Source organism: Phlebotomus papatasi, chromosome 2, assembly GCF_024763615.1.
Source record: "Phlebotomus papatasi isolate M1 chromosome 2, Ppap_2.1, whole genome shotgun sequence".
In the NCBI taxonomy this organism is placed as follows: domain Eukaryota; kingdom Metazoa; phylum Arthropoda; class Insecta; order Diptera; family Psychodidae; genus Phlebotomus; species Phlebotomus papatasi.
In genome coordinates, this window is record NC_077223.1 from 22947564 (window position 1) to 22957590 (window position 10027).

Here is a 10027-nt window from a genome sequence, read left to right on the forward strand (position 1 = left end):
CAATTTGACCCTTTTATTTTTACCAGTGAATTAGGATTGAATTTAGATGCGGGTGGTATTGCCCTCCGAAGATGCCTCTGCTGTTCGTAAGCTTTTCTTTAATTATAGCACTTAAGAATAGTCGTGAGTGTTTTTGAACAAATTCCATTCAAGTAGAGACAGTAAAAAATTCCTGCCACCACCCAGACTTGAACTAGGTACCTTTCGCTGTCTAGGCGAATGCCCTAACCCTAACCACTGAGTCATGATTACCTTTTCCACTGATCTAAACCAATTGCTGTGTGCACTTCAACTCGTTTTGATTCATTTCCTACAATTTTGCGTTCGATTGAATCAGCAGCCCATGTTTCCATTAAGAATTAATTTTTATTGTGAGTATTTTTGAACAGACTCCTGTTCGCTTGGTATGTGAGCCCAAGAGTTTTTGTATTTTTGCACATAGGATAGTTTTAAGGACAGTCGTCACCGACATAGCATGTCAAATCGGTAAAAACTATACTGATGTGCAAGAATTAAATAAAAGCTTATGAACGGAAGAGTGGTAAAGTCACCCGCATTCATGGTTAATTTGAGAATTTTAGGAAACTGATGAAACTGGTGCTCTTCCTTCGAACGTTCATTCCTTCGAATAATGTGAATTTCTTTTGTTATTCGTAAGAGATTTGCACTAAATTATCATGGAATTCTCAACAATTGATGATAAGCCAACTAATATTTAATAGAAATGTTTAAGGTTCTTAGGAAAACTAAAAGAAAATTCACATTATTCGAAGGCATGAACGTTCGAAGGGAGAGCACTTTCCTCTAGTGATTTTCAAAACCAAAACTTTAATTTTATTTATTCTACACAAAAAAAAGTCATAGAAAAGTTCGTAGATGTTTATAAATTCCTCTTATAGGGACTTACGAAATGTTAGTAAATATAACTCAAAAAAAGTTTGTAAAAGTTTGTACTACTTTTCACAAACATTGTTCATAACATGATCACTTGATGAGCACTTTTTTGTTCTTTTAAAAATATTTGTTCGTACATTTTTGTTTGCCTGGAAAAAAATTACGACCAAAAGACACAAAATTATACGAACTTTTTTCCATATATTTACGAACATTTACGAACAAATGCTTGTAGAAGAACAAAAAAACGCTGGTCAAGTGATTATGTCACGAATATAATTTGAGAGGAAAATACTAATTTTAACGATTTTTTTTGTAGGTTATTCAATTTACGAGAATTTCGAAAGTCCCCAGTGGGAATTCACAAACTTTTACAAACAATTTCATGTTTTTTTCTGTGTATGTAATTTTATACCGCTTTAAAGTAATTTAAAAATCATTTCTAATAGATTTTGGGCTTGTCAAAAAAACAAAAGATATTGCAAAAGTTTTGTAGCCACTGAAGAAGGTCCACATCCGGACCGAAAGCTCTGGGCAAGACAGAAAATGTGTTTTTTTTTCTTGAGGTGAAATAAATTTCCACTGGCGATTACCGGAAGTGTCCCCACATAATATCCATCACGCCAGCTCATTATCCAACAATATATTCCAAAAGACTTCCCAAAATACGAACTCGTGAGCAAAATGCTTTCTCATCAGGAGGTGAATAAGTATGGCCAGCAAGAGAATCATAAGTACTAGATCGGCAGATCGCGGCGATTGGTCTCCATTTTTACACTAATCGCGTCGATCAGTCTCCATGATCGCTGTGATTGCGCCGATCAGTCTTCAAGATCGCACTGATTGCGCCGATCTGTCTCAAAGATCGCGCTGATTGGCACGGAAAATGAACCGTAAGAGGCAGACCTGTGTACCCCTGTCTCTCAACCTAAGCTAAACAACTTTATCTGTATCCAAAAACTTATGAACCGAATTTTATGTTCAAAGCATAGACGTAGCGAGCATTCTGCGAAATCTGGATCACTTTTCCATCCCTTTTGTCAACAGCGGAAATTGTTTCAGTTACACCCATTCTCAGCAGAATAATCAGGTGAAGTGCACTATTTCTGCATGTGAGTGACATTTATCGTGGCAGTATTTTTGGATTCACTTCCCTCCAGGTTAGTCAACTGTTAAGTGGAGACAATGTTCATCAGGAGCCTTCTCATACACCATGTGGAGGATGTTGGTGCAGAAACGAATTTTCAGCAATCTTTCCGTGTGGCAAACCTCCCTCGACTGGCTCCAAAAATAGTTGGAAAAAGGGGTTTAGAAGGGCTGGAAATTAAAATTTCCTCCTCGTGAATGCAACAGCACTAAAAGTCATGAACAGTTTTATCGCATTTCATTAGCTCCGCACCAGGTAGGAAGGGAATGGCGAAATGGGCTGGAAAAGTCACCCGCCGTGTATGAAATTTTCCCGGTGATTGTAGGTGTTAGTTGGGCAATAAATGAAAAAAAATCGAGACAATTCTTAGGGACTATTAAGAGAAAATTTATAGCAGAGTTCTCGACGATCCCACCTCAGGAAGTGTAACATATCCTATCCCTGGGAAAGTGAGGTGAAAATTGGACCAGATACCCCAAAATTACTTCGCCATGTCCTACACAGTTTATTAATGCCTCTTCGTTTTCCTCATTTTATGGCAAGAAAACACCTCTGGTGAGTGAAACCGGATAGAATATTCACGTTAAAGAATAATTAGAATAAAATGGAATAAATAATAAGTTCAAGGAAGGTGTTGAGTTTCCTCGTCAGAGGATTTTTTTTACTCTACTTCTTCATACTCTTTATGAATGGTACTTTTTCCAACAATTCACTCAATTTGCATTTAATTTCCCGAAAGAATTGCTTCCGGAATAAGCAGATGGATGCTAGAATATCCAGGCTATGTTTTTTGAAGTTTTAAAGAGGAGTTTTATTAATTAGTTGGATATTTTTTGCAATACGTTAAGTTTTTTTTAATTCTATGCAATTCAGGGAAGAACTATTAAAGTCCTTGAGAACATTTCATAAAAAAATAATTTTTGGCAGGATGTTTTTCAGTGTAAATAACAACTGGTTTATTTATTTTTAAACTTCAACTTTGAGTAAACCTTCAATTACAAGCCCCTTAACTATGCTTAAAATATATTTTGTTGACCTATCCTTAAAGTGCGAAAGAAATCCTATCATTACGCATTGAAAATATTAAATTAAAAGGAAAAATATTGTAACTTTAACTCCTAAAAACCACTTCTTCCTCTTAAAATATTTAAAACGGATTTTTTGAGCAAAGATTTCCTGAACCCAACTGTAACTTCAGTTACTACAAAATAAATCAAAATATACTTTAATGAACCAAGATATATATTTGCTAGTATTTTTTAATATGTAAATTAACAATTTTGGTAAATAAAATATTCAAATTGGTCAATAAATAATCAAAATGATCAGTAAAAAATTCAATTTTGGCTAGAAAAAAATCCTTTTTTTATCAAAATACTATCTAATTTACTGAAACATCGGATTTTAGTAGGGTATACTGTGGAAAAATACAAAACAGATACTCTAATACTATTTTTCCTACTATCATAAGACTAGAAAGATTAGTAATTAGAACAATCTTATAGAAAATTTACTGCTCTACAACTTTGCTAGATCATTTTCCTTTATGTCAAAAGGATATACATTTTATTGTATTCCAATGAAACATTAAACGGGAAATCATTCCCCTGAATAGCTTTTAGCACTTTATCATTCTTGCGCTTCTACTTTATCGGCCCTTTTGTGTTGGTTCCTGTCCCAACTGTTTTTTCTTAATCTTCGCCGTCTTCTAAAACCAACAAACAGTCATGACAAGAATCAAAAGAATACAATTACGTAGAAGCACTTAATTTTTCTCAAGTGCTTCTACATAATTGACTTTTCCATGTATTGGTTCCTATTACGACTGTTTTATTGTTTTTGACAACGACTCCTGTATATGTACCATAGACTGAAGGTAGATGTTTGAATGTATTCGTTAGTCACTTTATAAAGCGTTTTTATTGGTGCGGCACTAGATCACGTTACTATACCCTCTCTTTTTTACTGCTCGAACTCAAAGGGAGAGCAGTTATATAATCGACTTCTCACTGTTCTGGAGCTTAAACGGTAAGAGATATCGACTTCCGGTCTTCGGTGACCCTTCCTCAAATGACATTATCTTGTACCCAACCTCTTTAGTTTTCCCCCCTCGCATTTCATACGTTCCTATCCCCCAAACATAGGTCAAAAATTAGGTATTTCCAATTTTTCTCAATATTGGCCCAAGCTTTTTCAATGATTTTTGGATATGTTTTAGAGCTGGTCCTGGTGAACATTACGGTAATGAATCGGTTAAGTATAGATTTTCTGCTTTTCAAATACTTTTATGATTTATGAATTAATTTGATCTCTAGTAGATCAGTGATTCCAAAAGATTATGCAAAGATTGATATTCATCTGAAATATGGAAATATGATTGAACAGGAAAAAAGAATAGAGAAATTACATTAGTAATATTTTTCTAATATATCCTCCAACTCAAAAAATACAATATTTCATATAGAAGAAGTACGGTTCTAGGCGGTCATTGCAGCATGAAGGCTCAGTTCCATTCCAACATAGGAAAGAAATCACAATTTCAAAGCTGCCCCACATTCCAGGATGTCCCACTTACCCCAACTGAAACATAAATCTTTTTAAACAGAACGAAAAAACATCGTTCTTCTCCTTTCTCATCATTTCTCTCGTCTCTCTTATATCATCGACGTGTCGAGCGGGCAATCGGCAAAAGCCGTTGGGCTTCGAGATACCTATCGGCGACTTGTATGTATGAGTAAAATTTTCTACCTTTCGTCTATGATAATATGAAGGAGTCGTTGGTTTTTGAACACGGCGAGGACTAGGGAAAGCAGTCGAGACAAGAACTAACACTATACGAAAAGTCGATAATACAAAAGCACTTAAGAACATTAAAGTGCTAAAAAAACCTTCATTTTTCATTGGAATAGTATCACAAATCACAAATCACAAATCACCATTACGCTATGCAACAAATTCATAACTTTTTTTGGCACACGGAACTCACATGGTACGTTTGGTAGAGTCGAGTCCCCTGATCAAAAATTTGTTCTTGGTTTTTCTCCTATACGTCACAATTTTCTTTAAAGATTTTTTTTTTTGTTTTTGCTGTTTTGTCTCATATTATCAATTATTCCTCCGATTCTAGTGTTTCTAGTAGAACTTAACCCTTTAAGGACGATTGGAACACCGGTGTCCCATAAAGAAAATAATTTTTCCTGACTACCTAAAGTTATTTTTTCCTTATGTTTGTACGTTTTTGCAAAGTAGAAGGTTGAAGGAATCTAGGATATTTTTTGCAAGTCTCCAGTAATTTGCTATATAGTAAATTTTTGAAGCTCAAAAAATGGCGAATTTTTAAATTCTCATAATAAAAATTAATTTTAATTATTTTTTATACTTCCAATTTTTTTTAAGCATGACCGTTTTGGAAATAGAAACACAATACTCAAACATAATATTTTTCATTAGAGTGAAAATTATTATTCATTGGTATTGTTAGAAAAAAAAACTTAAATTTTTAGGCTATTTTTGTCCCTATCGCTCCTAGAAGAAAAAAAAACACCGAATCAGTCTCTGTTGGATTTTCTAAGGTTAGATGTAAGACCTTTTACCGATTTTGTTTAACCGTTTCATTTTTATTGCTGATTTTCGGTCCCCAAAAACTGTCTCGTCGTTAAAGGGTTAATCAAAAATCAAAAAAATCAAAAATCATTAAAATCAAAAAAATAAGGCATTTAGAGGAATCGAGGCAGGATGTCTTCTATGAGCAAAAATGTAGTCCTAAGTGATATCTATTGTGTGCTGACGAGAGTACATTAATATTTAGTTTTGTTTTGTTTATATGATTTTTCTAGAGTCCCCCTCTAAGGTAATTTTTAAAATTTTTTGGTTAGACTTTGTTTTTTTTTTGCCCCCAATGATTTTTTTTTACAAATATCACATAATTTTCAAGTTGAACCACAACTACTTACCTTTCAAACGGATGCCCATTTATTAAGTTCTGTTGTTCTGTACACTAGAACCGGAGGAATAATTGATAATATAAGACAAAACGTTAAAAACAAAAAAAAAACTTTAAAGAAAATTGTGACGCATAGGAGTAAAACCAAGAACAGATTCTTGATCAGGAGACTCAACTCTACCAAACGTACCATGTGAGATCCGTATGCCAAAAATCGTGTTGCATAGTGTTATTGATACTTCCTTTAAAAAGTTTTTAAAGGAAGTTTTGTTTTTAAATATTAAAAACAAAACTCAAAATTTCTATAATTCACATTAACTATATTAATTGCTCAATGTTTATGGGGACTGTCTATAGTAAAAATTTGAAGCTGCCATCTCTTTTGGTAAATACCGTAAATGCTGAATAATAAAATTTTCTACTAGTGGGTTTTACCTTAGTCTCCCTTACTTATTACAAATCTTGAATCTTAAAATACTTCTTTTATAATTTACATTATTAAATGAACAACGTTGCAAAAAACAATGCAGTTTCAAATACAAACAAAAATATTTTTAAATAATTTTTCTAGTAGGAAATTCGTTTCACTGTGCTTTGCAAATTCATGTAAGACTTGATAACATAAATATCTACTATTATTCCTCAAAGCATAATTCTTTGTGAGGAAAAGAACAGAAGAAAAGACAACACCGGAAGTATGGAAGGCTTGGTCATAAATCAGAGGGTTAAGTTCTGAAAATCGTCACAGTGTCAATGGGTGATTGAGGTACACCGGGTACAGCTGAAGAATGCAACAAATTGGTTCGTTACGTTAAGTCCACTTTTCTCCTGATGAAAATTATGCATCTGTAAAATAGTGTATTATCCATTGGCAAATTAAGTGGGAGTGCACTACAGTAGTAGTTCAAAGTTTTCAAAGTATAACCTTCAAATTATTTTGCCATTGACATCCACCCTCTTCTATCTGATAAAATATCTGGGTGAAATTGTCCCGAAAATGCCATGCACTTGCCATTTTGCATGTTAACCCAACCCTTTCCTTTTCAATTAGGCACTTGGCTGCTACAGCTTCATTATTTAATTATTCAATTTCCATTGTCAACTGACCCAAATTAAGGCTTTTTACCTTCTCGAATGGAGGATTTCCTAATTGGGTGATCTTCATCAGACCCAGAAATACTCCAGGAATTATAGGCGCACCTAACTACACCTTCTAATAGAGTAAAATTGGTCAATTGTCCACTTGACAGTGAGCACTCTTATCCAAAAGCTAAGTCTTTGCCAAGCATGAGTATATGAATTAATTGAGTGCAACAAGTGACTAAAGCGTCCATTGCTCGATATTTTAATTGAATTAATAAGTTGGAATTGCACTTGATGAATCAAATGACAAGGGATGTCAATTTTCAAAAATTGGTGTACACAATTTGTCCATAAATTTCATGTGACTTTCATAAGCCACCATATATATAGTCAGTACGGTCAGTACCATTTTTAATTTTTGTAATGTAACTTTATTTTGAAATATACTTACAAATTAAATAAAATATTTAAAACCATTTAGAATAAAAATGAATTTTATGGGTCCTTCGCGATAGGAGCGTTTTTTAAAATGCATTTTGAATCATTAAAAGATCAATTATACACAAAAGAACCAATTTAGAAGATAAACTGCGGCTACTACACACGTGAAGGGTTCTACACATTGGGAGCAATTTTCATCAAAAATTGCATTTTTGACAGAATTTTGACGTTTCTACTTACAGTACTACTGACAAGTTTCTTCAAAAAAGCAATTTTTGATGAAAATTGCACCCAATGTGTAGATGCCTTTACATAAGATACTGTTGATTTTAGATTACCTACAATTATAATCATCTACCATAAACGTTGTATAGCCTGTAAACACCAGAGAAATTTATGTCCATATTGAAGAGTTAATCCAACACAAGCGCAGGGAATTTTCTTCAATATTAACATAAATTTTACTAATGTGTAGAGCGTGTAGAGGCTATCAGATTTTATCTATCCATTAGTTTTCAATATTGTTTATCATGGCATATGGTCTCTAGACATTAGAGAAATATATGTCCATATTTCACAGTTTTTCCTAAGCAAGGGCAGGCAATTTGTTTCAATATGGACATAAATTTCTCTAGTGTGTAGAGATAATTAGAGTTGCTACTTAAAGTTCTTTCCTTTTTAATTTATCATCCTTCTCTAGCTTAAATAGTAAAAGATACTGACTCTCGGTATTTCATGACCCCTATGACCCCCTCCAAAAAGCATCCATTAGCGAGTCCTTTTATCAAATCAACCACCACTTATGTTCTTCCACCTCTCTAAATTCTTTTTTTTTTTGGGTATATTTCTAAATTGACCCGAAGAATATTCGAATATGATTTATAACCATGGCAGATGTACATTTGGTCAAAAGATACCTATTGCTGAGATTTGAATTTTTGAAAGATTTTGAAATTTCCAAGTCGACAGCACCAGTCTCAAACGATAATGAATCACTCAGTTTATTTTTGAAAATATTGTTTTTATATATTTTTGAGATTGTTATTGAACTGGATGTCAAAAGGCAAGAGATATCGACTTCCGGTCTTCGACGACCACCTTTTATTTTTTTTTGTTAACATACGAATTTTTTGGACATGCTTCAAACAATTTTTGCAGGAAAACTAAGATTTTAGTCAAAAGTGACGTTTATTTAAATGTGTAAAATCTTGAAATCCTGATTATTAAGTTTAAATTTAATCTTTCTTACAGAAATAAGACTATTGCTTTCCGCAATTTACAGTAATATTATACTGAAAAAATGCATTCATGTTGGGTATGTTGGTTTTTAAATACAGGTAAACTATTTAGCGATATAATTAATTATTTGTAGTTTATTTTTCTTATAAATATAATTAAATTTAAGAAACTTCACTGTAGTACAATTTTTTTATTAAATAACTATAATTTATATTAAAAATTAGAATCTTTCGAAATAGTGTAAACGGTTCTAAAAGGATCACTTTTCTTTTTAGTTATAAAATATAAATTTTTTAGTCAAATAATTCTGGAACTCTGAAAGAACACTAATTCTTTGAGAACTCTGTTTTTTTTTTCTTTGAATACTTCGATTTTTTTTTTAGACAAACGGCCTAGGAGACACCTTGCTACTTTTGGACGACTCAAGCTACGAATAATCGATTTTTAAGACAGTTTTTAATTAAATTGATCCGTTATAATTATTATATATTTTAATAGCTAGCTCAACTCCACAAATTTCACCCAAGAAGAGACAGGAAAAAAATCCTGCTTCCACCCAGGCTTGAACTGGGGAACGTTCGCTCTCTAGGCGAATGCTCTACCAACTGAGCTATGAGGAAACCGGATCTAACTGACTTTATCACTGATCTCAACCAATTACCATGTGCACTTCACCTTGTTCTGACTGAAGGGTTCCAACCATTCCAACTGAACATAAAAATTATATTCTTATTGTAAGTAACGGACTTGCAGTATTAACAATAAATTTATTAATAAAACTGCAACTCAAACAAGAATCCATACAGGGGTCTCGGAATTATGCTCTTGGGGATTATACAATTCGCTTACCATTGAGAGCTAATTTATCAAATAATTTTAGAAATATTTCTTAATGTATGCAAATATTCTTGACGGGGTAAATCTTTTGCGATGTTTATGCCCCAAAAATGCCCCAAAAATATCTCTTCGTGAAATTGCTCTATCCTTCCAAATATGCCTAGATTATTTTATCCAGGGTAACACATGGTAAGGTGATAATCGGATGGTCCATTTAAATAGATTTTTTAAGAATTTCATTGTTCTGCAGCTACTTAAAAAATATGGCTTACATTAAATCAAGTGATTGTTAAGGGATTCATAATCACTTTATTCTGTTACCGAATAGGGCAAAGACTCATAATTTTGGACAGTCTGGTTATAAGCATCGATGGTTCAAGTTTGAAGTGCGATATTTTCAATACTAATTAATTTTTTTGTTACTCTCTTTTCAGAAGGGTTGT